The sequence below is a fragment of the Dysidea avara genome, chromosome 6 (genome assembly GCF_963678975.1).
Source record: "Dysidea avara chromosome 6, odDysAvar1.4, whole genome shotgun sequence".
Taxonomy (NCBI): Eukaryota; Metazoa; Porifera; class Demospongiae; order Dictyoceratida; family Dysideidae; genus Dysidea; species Dysidea avara.
The window spans coordinates 17492582-17503478 of NC_089277.1; positions in this window are offsets into that span (position 1 = coordinate 17492582).

A 10897-nucleotide genomic window follows, 5' to 3' on the forward strand; every position below is an offset into this window, starting at 1 on the left:
AGTGCAAAAAAATTGCATCTGCAGCACTATTCCATGGGTACATGGGTACACTTAGCTTGTTGGGAATTTCAGGACCTCACTAGTGACCTTCGCTACTTTGTCTTTACTGTGTTCAGCACTCAGCTGCAGACTACTGGAGAATCTGCAAAATTAAATCTTCTGGGAGCTTGCACCCCTGGACCTACATCCCGGATCTACTTTCCAGTGGAAGCCCCATTTGAAAAATCCTAGGCATGCCCTTGCATGCAAGCTATGTTGTGTCTGTACTATAAAGTCTGATGATCATGATTCAAGCTAGTGCAAACTGAATGAACACATCACATCCCACTTGCTCTTGTTACAGTTTACAGATTTAGGGTGTCGCTATGGACATTGTTTCCTGTTTCCTCTCTCCAGCAGATCAGAATTCACACTACCCTACTCCTTGAGCAGCATAATTAAAGCATGGACAGCTAGGGAATGATGATTATGACTAAAGACAAGATAACTGCTTTAATGTCTCTACTCCAGTTAATATTATATTTATGTTATACTGTTACAGCATTACCACATGCAGCCAGAACGCTCCAGTCTATAGCTATTCCATCTAGCTGTTAAAGGAGTGATCATCAGTCAATCATGACTATTAGTCTGGTAGATTTTAGGTTGGACCCAGAAAAAATTCAAAGAAAGCTGATTTTGATATCATTAGAAGCAAATTTTTCATAGAATAACATATTCAAAATCCTCTAAAATCCACCTTGGGGAAAAGTTTTTATGGCCAATTTAGTATTGAGGCATATGTGACTGGATTCGGGAAAGTGGATCTTCCACACATATCCAAATTACCAACTTTGACAACTCATAACTTCAGATTGGAAAATGGCATTGACTTGACATTTGGTCAGTAGTGAGCACCAGCATCACTTATTAGGTGGAGAAAATTTCAGGTTGATATTCACCTTGTACACTACGTTGTGGTTTCTTTATTAAATGCATTTGGTAGACCTATTTTTGCAAATCTGGTCATTTGTGACTAACAAAAATGCGTATTTTCTCATAAGAAATTCATTGCAATCAATATTAGCTGTATGAAATAAGAATAAGACTGATTATAGTAATAAAAGGTGCCTATCATGTAAGTTCTGAACAAATATATTTGTCACAATTATTGTAAACAGTTTCCTCAGCACTTCTGAAACTCTCTCCCCTGCAACTGCCACATGCTGCAACATACTTTAATCCATGATTACAATGAGAGCGTAATGTTGCTACCACATGGATTTGCAGTAGAAAGCTTGCATTTATATTGTACAAATTTAAGTAAGATTTCTGGTGCTAGTCCCATGTCTGTCATCATCAGTTACATATAGCCTCGATCCTTCTAGTTTCCAGCTCCATTATGGTAATGGATCAAGTTAGTCATTAAGTTCCTTCTAATGAATAACTTGTAGACGCACATACAAGTTGTGAAAGTGTGTTGTTCTTGCAATCATTTGCGCATTATTTTCTTCTCGATTAAGCCAACTTTACCCTGTTCAAATGTTGCAGATGTTGTATCACAGCCACTCCATGCAAGCATGTGAAAAGAGAAGATGTAATTATGATATTACAATAGGACCTATGTGCCCAATAATGGCATCAATTTTCCAATGCTCAAATGTTTCCCAACCTCTGAAAGAAAAATATATACTTGCTATGTTCTGGTGTACCATGCAGGAGGACAAGAACATCAGTGTCATCAGTTACAACACACCTTCAATTGCAAATTGAAGTGCACATTGCACAATCAGTGTGTCAGCATCCAAATTACTCTGTTGCACAACCTGGCCATCATCTCTCAGATATTGGACAATCAATTGATGTTTGCTCTTTTCATTTGCAAGAAAACTTCCTGACTTTTGTATGCTTCCATAGATTCACTTGCCTGAATATCTGCACCTGCACATACCATAACTTACCTGGGGATGCTGACAGCCCTACACACTGATTGCACACATGGAGATTCTGACATACTGATGGTCCAATGCGTACTTCAATTTTGCAATTGAAGGAAGTAGAGTGAATGTTGTAGCTGATGACAACAATGAAGTTCTTGTGCTACTGGTGCATGCTGGAAGCAGAACATGACAAGCACATATCTCTTTTCATTCAGAGGTTGTAAAACATTTGAAGATTTGGAAAAATGATGACGTTATTGGGCACATATGTAGGTCCTCTTTTCACATACCTGGGTGGCTGTGATACAAGGCCGCAACATTTGAATAGGTAAAGTTGGCCTAATCAGCAATCAAATGTTGTGTAAACGGTTGAAAAGTTAATGATGGATTTTATAATGCAACAATTGCACATGTTGAAAAATTTGGAGTTTGATGGGAGTCAGTCTGATTCATTGAGGAGTCTCAGGTATACAAAACAAAGTACATGGAAATGGTGGCATCAGAAAGTTATTACACATGTGAGCTGTGAAAGTGTGCTAACCCTTGCAGTTGGATGGAGTTTTGAGGATCAATGGTTTTAGCTGATGTAAGAAGTTATTCATTGGAGGGAACTTAATATGGGGTTGGAAACTATATAGAAGGATTAAGGCTGCAACCGATGATGATAGACATGGGACCAGTCCCAGAAATCATATATATTAATTTTGTACAATATAAATGCCAGCTTTCCACTGCAAATCCATGTGGTAGCAATATTATACTCTTGTTGCAAACATGGATTATTAGTGTGTTGCAGAGAGTTGCAGAAGTGCTAAGGAAATTGTTTCTTGTGAAAAATAATTTAAGGATAACACATTTTTGTTGGTCACAAATGACCAGATTTGCAAAAATGGGTTTGCAAATGCATCCGATTGAGAAACCACAACTTAAGTGTTCAAGTTGAATATCAATCTGAAATTTTCTCCACCTAATAAGTGATGCTGGTGCTCACTACTGATCAAATTTCAAGTCAATACCAGTTTCCAATCTGAAGTTATGAGTTGTCAAAGTTGGTAAATTGGAGATCCACTTTCCCAAATCCAGTCACATACTGTATGCCTCAATACTAAATTGGCCATAAAAAGTTTTACCCAAGGTGGATCTTAGAGGATTTGGATATGTTATTCTATAAAAAATTTGCTTTTTAATGATACCAAAATCAGCTTTCTTCGAATTTTTTCCGGGTTCACCCATTTTTTCAGTTATATCTACCGGACTATATAGGGTATGTGAACAACTACAGCCTGTGTCTCACTGAAGAGTTATAAGGTCCAGGTAGAGTGCCCACACATTTTTGGTTGTACCCGCATAATATGTATACACATTCCAGACTTCTGCGGCATTTGGATATATACATTGTCTTGATGTTAGTCTGACTATATACACTAGTGTATACACATGCATGTTTCTCAGTGTTTCACTGGATATACTGAGGTACATTGTGAACATAACCTTTACTTTTGCAACCCAGCATATGCATGGAGGGAGCAATGGAATGAAAGACTAAGAGTTACATCAACTTACACCCTGCATAGAGAGATGGTGGACTATATATCATGGGTAGCTTTGGTCTATACATGTATTGGGATGTCTAGACCTGCAGGATTGATTAATTTTGATCTAATCAGTAACAATTCTGTAATAAGATTAAATGGGCATTTTGCAGCATGCCTGCATGATAGAGGAAGCAGTTAGGATGGCTAGAACAACCCTGTATACAACGTGACATGCAGTTATTGGCAACTTTTGCAGCAGCAAACATGAGAAGGCAGCAGGGTAGCAAAGGAAGACACCAATAAGCCAATGCATATTGTGGCTACACAATAATTATAAAGCAAACTAAGTATTGTATAATCTAAATCATATAGCTCACACAGGGGCAGTGGAGCAGGCCAAAGAGTGGGGGGCCAGGCCAGCTGTAAGCTGAAGACACCTGTTGACAATAGCTGTCCTCCATCAACTATATATCTTTATTTATAACTACACATATGTAGCTAAGTAGCTTGCTACAAGAATACTATGACTGCTCTATTAGAGTATCTAGATCCTGACTGTTCTATTAGAGTATCTTGATCTTTCTTGCAAACATTGTATCATAAAAGTGGGGGGGAATGCCATGTCCCCCATCTCCACCACCATAGGCGGATCTGAGGGGGGGCCAAGGGGTGCTGTGCCCCCCCTGGCCCTTCCCTTGCCCCCCTTGGACTCACAGTACTATATTGATACCAGAAACTGGAATCATGCATTCACACTGTATTCAGAAGTATAGAAAGCCAATGGGCAAATAGAAGACAACAGTTATAAATGTACTTTACAGTTATACTGTACACTGTAAAGAAAGTAAGTTTAAGTTTTTGTGCCAAGATCGAGATACTCTAATAGAGCAGTCACTACTCTAATAGAACAGTCACAATTCTAATGTCATAACAATACTAGCTACACCTTTATATTTTGATTTATTACACTTTACCATCAAACAGGTTTTATCTCAGATAGGCTAACTAATCTTTATATAAATTGCAAGCATACACTTTTAAGCTAAATGTTACCAAAAATGCTCCCAAATTCAAACCTAGGAGGTCTAATTTTTAAAAATTTTCTCTAACTACGATCTTAAAATTGTATGTCTATCATTCATCCAGCTATACTGAATATAGTTATACAACTGAATATAACCTGTGTACTATAATTCCTCTTAGTGGAATAGATGCTGTTGTACACTAAAACTTCTTGCCCCCCCTGACAGTGCCTCCTAGATCCGCCTATGTCCACCACCTACAAGCTCACATACAGCCAGTTTTTCACTTCTTTGAACTTCACATACTAGAAACTTTGTCACAGTCTCACGGTGATGTGGTGGATGATCCGAGTCTATATGCATGAAGGAGGATGTGTGCACATGCTCAACTGACTCCATGTGCACTTCCTGGATCAGCTCCTAGCTACATGCTGCTCTGATGTAGAAACCTATTTTGTAACCACACTTGATCCTGAATTTCAGCATAGAGGTTTTGTATATATTTCTTCCCCAGTTGGATTCATTGAATATAATTTTTGTCACCACATATTTGTTGGAGTACACATGCACTGTGTATAAATATTTGTGGCATCAAACAAAACAAGCCTAACGTCTAAAGTTCAATAAGAAGGAGGTTCCAAAAACCTATAGGTGGCCCCATAATACATTGCAATTAGTAGGAGCAAAAGTCTATTGCTTGGAATTAGACACAGTTACGTTTGTCTGGGTATCACAGGTACACCAAGAGCTGTAAGTGGTGGGTGGGCTACATATAGGGGAAAATGGATGGAGTAGTAATTGTCAGGTAAGAAGTCAAACTTGAAGGCAGCCAATGGTGTCTCCAGCCTTTGCACTCCAAGCTGACAAAGAAAGATGACCATCTCTCCATCACTGTAAATTTACAAGCCCGCCATCTCAACAGTACCATACAGTGCTTAATGGTTAGCCTACAGTTAGCCAGTAGCATAGTCATTTAACAGTACAGGTACGGCTTGTGGTTAGTGTCATAGCAACCTGTATAGATACACAATTTTATCAGCAAACTGCATGCCACAGTGGATAATACAGGTATCTGTAGGTAAGAGACACCTGTGGCCTTGCATGAGGATACGGTGAAGGTTGCATGTCAAATGATGACTTGGACAACCACTGATGACAAATGTGAACATGTATAACATTTACACAAAAGTGAAGAACAGATTTTTGTTTACTTTTGACATGAACAGATGTGTGCAATTAAAAAAAAAGCATGGCTTAGTCATCTAGATGATGATGGCTTCTAGCCAGCTGCTACAATGCCAAGCACTCTACACACACCACAATGACACAAGATCCGTCTCACATAAAACCTTGTTCAGATTAGGTGGATGACATATAGAGTTTAATCTGAGCTTACCAACATTAATCAATTTTCTATATGAGAATCTTTTCTTCAGGATGATCATAAGTTGAGGAATTGACTTGCTTTTATCGTTAAAACGTGATGAAATAACTAGAGTTATGAGATTAGAAGAGTTTTCAATGAGACTGGTAATTCCTTTAGTTGTCACTACCAACGCGAACAAGACAACGTGTACCAGTTCACCATGGGCTGATACTGTCTCCATGAATATGTCAGGAAGTGCAGTAGCCTGTGCATCAATACACAATTGTTGTAAATTAGAGTTGTATGCTGATGAAAGTGATAGCTGCATAGTGGAATGAAATCTTAAGCAACAAAGTGCCTTACAACTTTCAACAATGTCCTGCAAAAAACTTGAGTCATTAATATAACAGTAACAATACTTAAGCTCCTGAAACTTCGGCAGTAAAGACCGCTTTACTTGACGTTCCTCACATCCTTTACACGACTGATTTAAAAGTAACTCAAGTGCTTGTAAACTATAACATCTCTGGAACAAGTCAATCAGTTTTAGCTCGTATGATTCATCTACTACACCTGGTTGGAAAACACAAACTTCTAACACGAGGTGTGTTAGCCTCATATCACTTAGTATTTGCCATAATCTCATTTGATCTTCTACTTCAGTGATAGACACCCTACCAAGGTTTAGTCCACACAGATTACAGCAGCGTTGAGCAATCATTTGAAGACCTTTTAGACTGCTTAGACAAACATTATTATCAAACAGGTTGAGACGCTGAAGATTGGGACATGCAATAGCTAGTTGTTCCAAGTGTTCAGAATTAAGTCTCCCATATGAGAGGTCAAATTCAGTTATACTGTTAAGATTACTAACATTTTTATTTAACATATAATTGTGAATTATACCAAAATCAATTGGTCGCACTATTAAAGCTTTGCTGCCATACTCACAGTCTGTTACTAGTGTAAAGTCAGAGTACTGCAAGTCTGTTATTCCAAAGGTACCGATTTTAGTATACGGGTAGATAGTGTTTTCACCAAAGTCTAACTGAAAGTGAGGCAAAGTAGGGAAAAGATTAAGTGGCACTTTGACATCTGAGTAATATAATTTTAAACAGGATCTGTGGCCTACTGGAGGCATCCTAACTGCTGCTTCTGACAACAAAAATTTTATGAAGAGAAATCTAGTGACAACATTTAGTTTAGGTGGTACATACCCTTTCATCATCCACTCCTGTATCCATGGAAAACACCGTGAATAGAGTGCTTCTGGTACATGTATTGTAAGTTCCTTCAACCCACTAATCTGAAGTAACGGCTTGATAGCAGGACTTAACTGAACTTCTAACTTCTCCAAATGTTCCATGTGTTGTACAGCTAGTCTGAGTTCTTCAGAATCTATCTTAGTTCCTGGTGGCAGACTAAGTTGTGTAACATTCTTACAATGGCTCAGCATCTCAATCAGCGACGTGGGTGGCACGTGATCAGGAAACATCAATCGTTTAATGTAGTCTCCACAAGCCTTCAACACGTTTATCGCTGATCGTTCCTCTCTACGGTCATAAAGTGGCCATACAAACTCCCTCCATAGTGATGGTGTTTCGCTCGCAACTCTTAGTGTCCGTGAAACGTATCTCAACTTCACTTTATCACGAACTGTAGGTAAAAAATGTATGATATAAACTAACAGCTCTACAGGAAGATTTAAGATGCTGGTGGGTCCAGTTTCACTGACTACGCTCTCGGCCTCGTCATCGTCCATCCTGCAGATCCTGCAAAGGTGTCAGAGCTGAAATTGACACCCACAATCGAAGCTTTGCAGAATGGAAAACGAAGCCTAGAGCAGCGAAGGTCAGCATAGTCAGGGAGTTCCTTGCGAGGTTTGTGTATGCCAGTATGGTGCAGCTCTCGTAGGCTACTTGCTCCTGTTCATTCACATAACAAGAAAATTAAGCCGAAGAGATACTTACTCAAGTGAGTTCATCGATCAAACCTTAGCAGCTTAGGCTCGAGCTTAGGGTAGCTATATAATATGTCTATGATTTTTTTTGATATTTTTTCCTGGGTGACTAGCACCCCTTGCCACCACCCCCAGCACCAGATGGTAAGATATCATCAGTGTTGGGAAAGTTACATATTACTCTTTACTTTTGGGCAAGGTAATAAGTTACAGTTGCAAATTACTCCAAATGAAAAGTAACTTAATATATTACAATGAGTTACTTTTGCTCTGACCATACACCTTTCCTTTACACCTTGCATGTTAGTTACTGAGCTATCATATAGTAAACACTCCTGTAAATACAGCTACTGGCTTCTTGCTCCTGTGTAGTGATGCTCATTGTTTTTACCACTTCAGCCATACCTAAACATTGCTGGCAAATCACGTGACCAGTTGTCTGAGGTGTGAACTAATATGGATAATTTTATTATAGGGGATCTGAACAGGAGCTATAGATTATTGCAGCCACTAAGCTGTTGAGTAACACTATAATTATATATATATATAATTGGTTAGTAATGGACCTGCTAATGTGTTATGAATATCGTTACACGTCGCTAACAAACTGTGATAGTAACGTGTTATGTAATAACATGTTAGTTTCGTTACTAATATAACGAACAATGGGTTCCTTTAAAGTAACTTAAGTTATATTACTAGACTATGAATACTAACGCATTATATTACTTGAAATTACAAAATGTAATAACTATTATGTAACGCGTTACTAAAGTATCGTGTTATTCCCAACACTGGATATCATACAGTACAGTAGTACTGTATAGTAGGGACATCGAAGGTGTGGGGGCGATCCGTGATATAATATAACCCAAAAACCTGCCACGATTTTTCCTCACAACGACATGACAGTATTGGTTGGGTAAAACCAAGCCCAAAAGTGTCTTCAGATCGACCCAAAATGTTTCCGTCAAGTTGCTACAGCATTTTTTTTTAAAAATTTATTCAATGGAATTTTCTACTGCCTGCCTGACGCCTTCAGTTAAGTGTAGCAGAAAACTGGCTACAGCTACAGCCCTAATTCTTTTGCAGAAATGTTTCTAGTTCGCTTAAAGAACCTTTGGTATATTGATAAACTTACAATGCTTGCGCTATTGTCTTACCTTTTATCCTTTACCATGGCCATCAGTCAAGGTTCTACCGCTGAGTGTTAATAGACTACAGTACGGCTTCCATCTACCAGTGTATATTGCATCAAACTATTCGAATACATGTGGTTACCGGTTGCACCAAAAACACATGTGTACATGACTCGCTGTTATATCGATCAGTGAGAGCAACTTGCGGCGAACTATATGGCAATGTATAAATCAATAAATATCATTTATTTAGTAACAATGTTAAACCGAGTCGGGTCATCCAGGTCCCGCTTTACAGATTATTTGGGTCTGACCCCACATGCTAAATTAAATGTGGACGTGTTACTATACATCATAGCATAGCCCTGCTTCTTTCATGAGCCACGCCCACTTATGTAAATTACTATCTGTGGACATGGTAGCCACGCCCATTCATCAGTCTGTAGGTATGCACGAATCTCCATTATTGTCTGCAGGCTTATGTAGAGCCACGCCCACTGATCAGTTGTTATTATATGAGTCATAATCTAGTATAATAGTGCTGTGATTAGCTCTTAAAATATTGTGACTGGTTTTGTGAAAAGCAGGCTATTTAGTGGTCATGAGCTTGCAAAAAATACTTACAAACAAGTATTAGGAATTTTAAATTAGAGTAGGGACAATGTATAGTGCTGCAATAAAAAGTACTGGAACAAGCTGGATCGGAGTAGTACGTAATGTCCAAATACTATAAAATAATAAGAAGTGAATATCCCTACTGTGTATTGTGTAGCACAGTAGAGATATTCACTTCTTATTTTTTGTTTTACAGTATTTGGACATTACATATTACTCCGATTCAGCTTGTTCCAGTATTTTTATTGCAGCACTATACACTGTCCCTACTCTAATTTAAAATCCCTAATTTTTTCTTATAACATCTATGATCAAATGTTTTCTACTGATAGATGATATGATTACTAAATTATTCAAAAGAAAAATGATCAATTAGGCTTTTGCAGCACCGAGTCTCAACGGTGACTCATTCTAGCGAATCCCAAATAAAAGTAGCTATGGGCAGTGAATGCTGCTCAGACAATAACTCACCACTTGAGCTATGGGTGTGGCTTCTCAATTACAACACATTACTTTCGAGTTAGAGGAATTTGTTGTCGAAGAATCATCCGTAGCTGGTCTTCTGTAGAAGCAATGAAGCAATTTGCACTTTTCCCCATAGGCCACAGTACATTCAGTCACCGTTGTGATGTGTTAAAGAATATTTACAGTATGCATATTGTATATTGAGTTGCAAGTGTGTATAAACAAGTAAAGATTTAACCTGTATTCAGTTCTGGTTGTATGCCATGTTCGTACATGCACAAAGTACACAGATAATATTGCAACAGGTGTGAGCAAAACAGGGCTAGTTAATATGCCATGACAATGACCTGTCAAATGCTGCATATATCATTTGATGTTTGGTAGAGGTGTGGCTACACAATTACAACATTACTGAAATTCTGTTATCACGGATTGAAGGATTTTAAACAAATTGATCACAACGGGTTGTTTTAGATAGCAAAGAAAGTCATTCTACTAATGTTCTATCCGATGTTCCACAAGGCACCATCTTGGCACCTTTACTGTTTCTATATGTGAATGGTCTCCCTGATTATGTTCGTAATAAGATAAAGTTATACGCTGATGATGTCTTATTATATTCAGTTGTCCACTCTGAAACAGACTGCATCCTTCTGCAAGAAGACTTAAACTTGTTATATAAATGGTCTGTCATATGGCTTATGGACTTCAAGTGTGAATTCTTACAGATTACTAATAAAAACAACCCTATTTACTACCGGTATATTATATTGGCAACTCCATCATTGAGCAAGTAACTCACAGTAAGTACTTAGGAGTAACTATTGACGAAAAGCTGACATGGAATGAACATATCCTTGCCATTACTAACAAAGC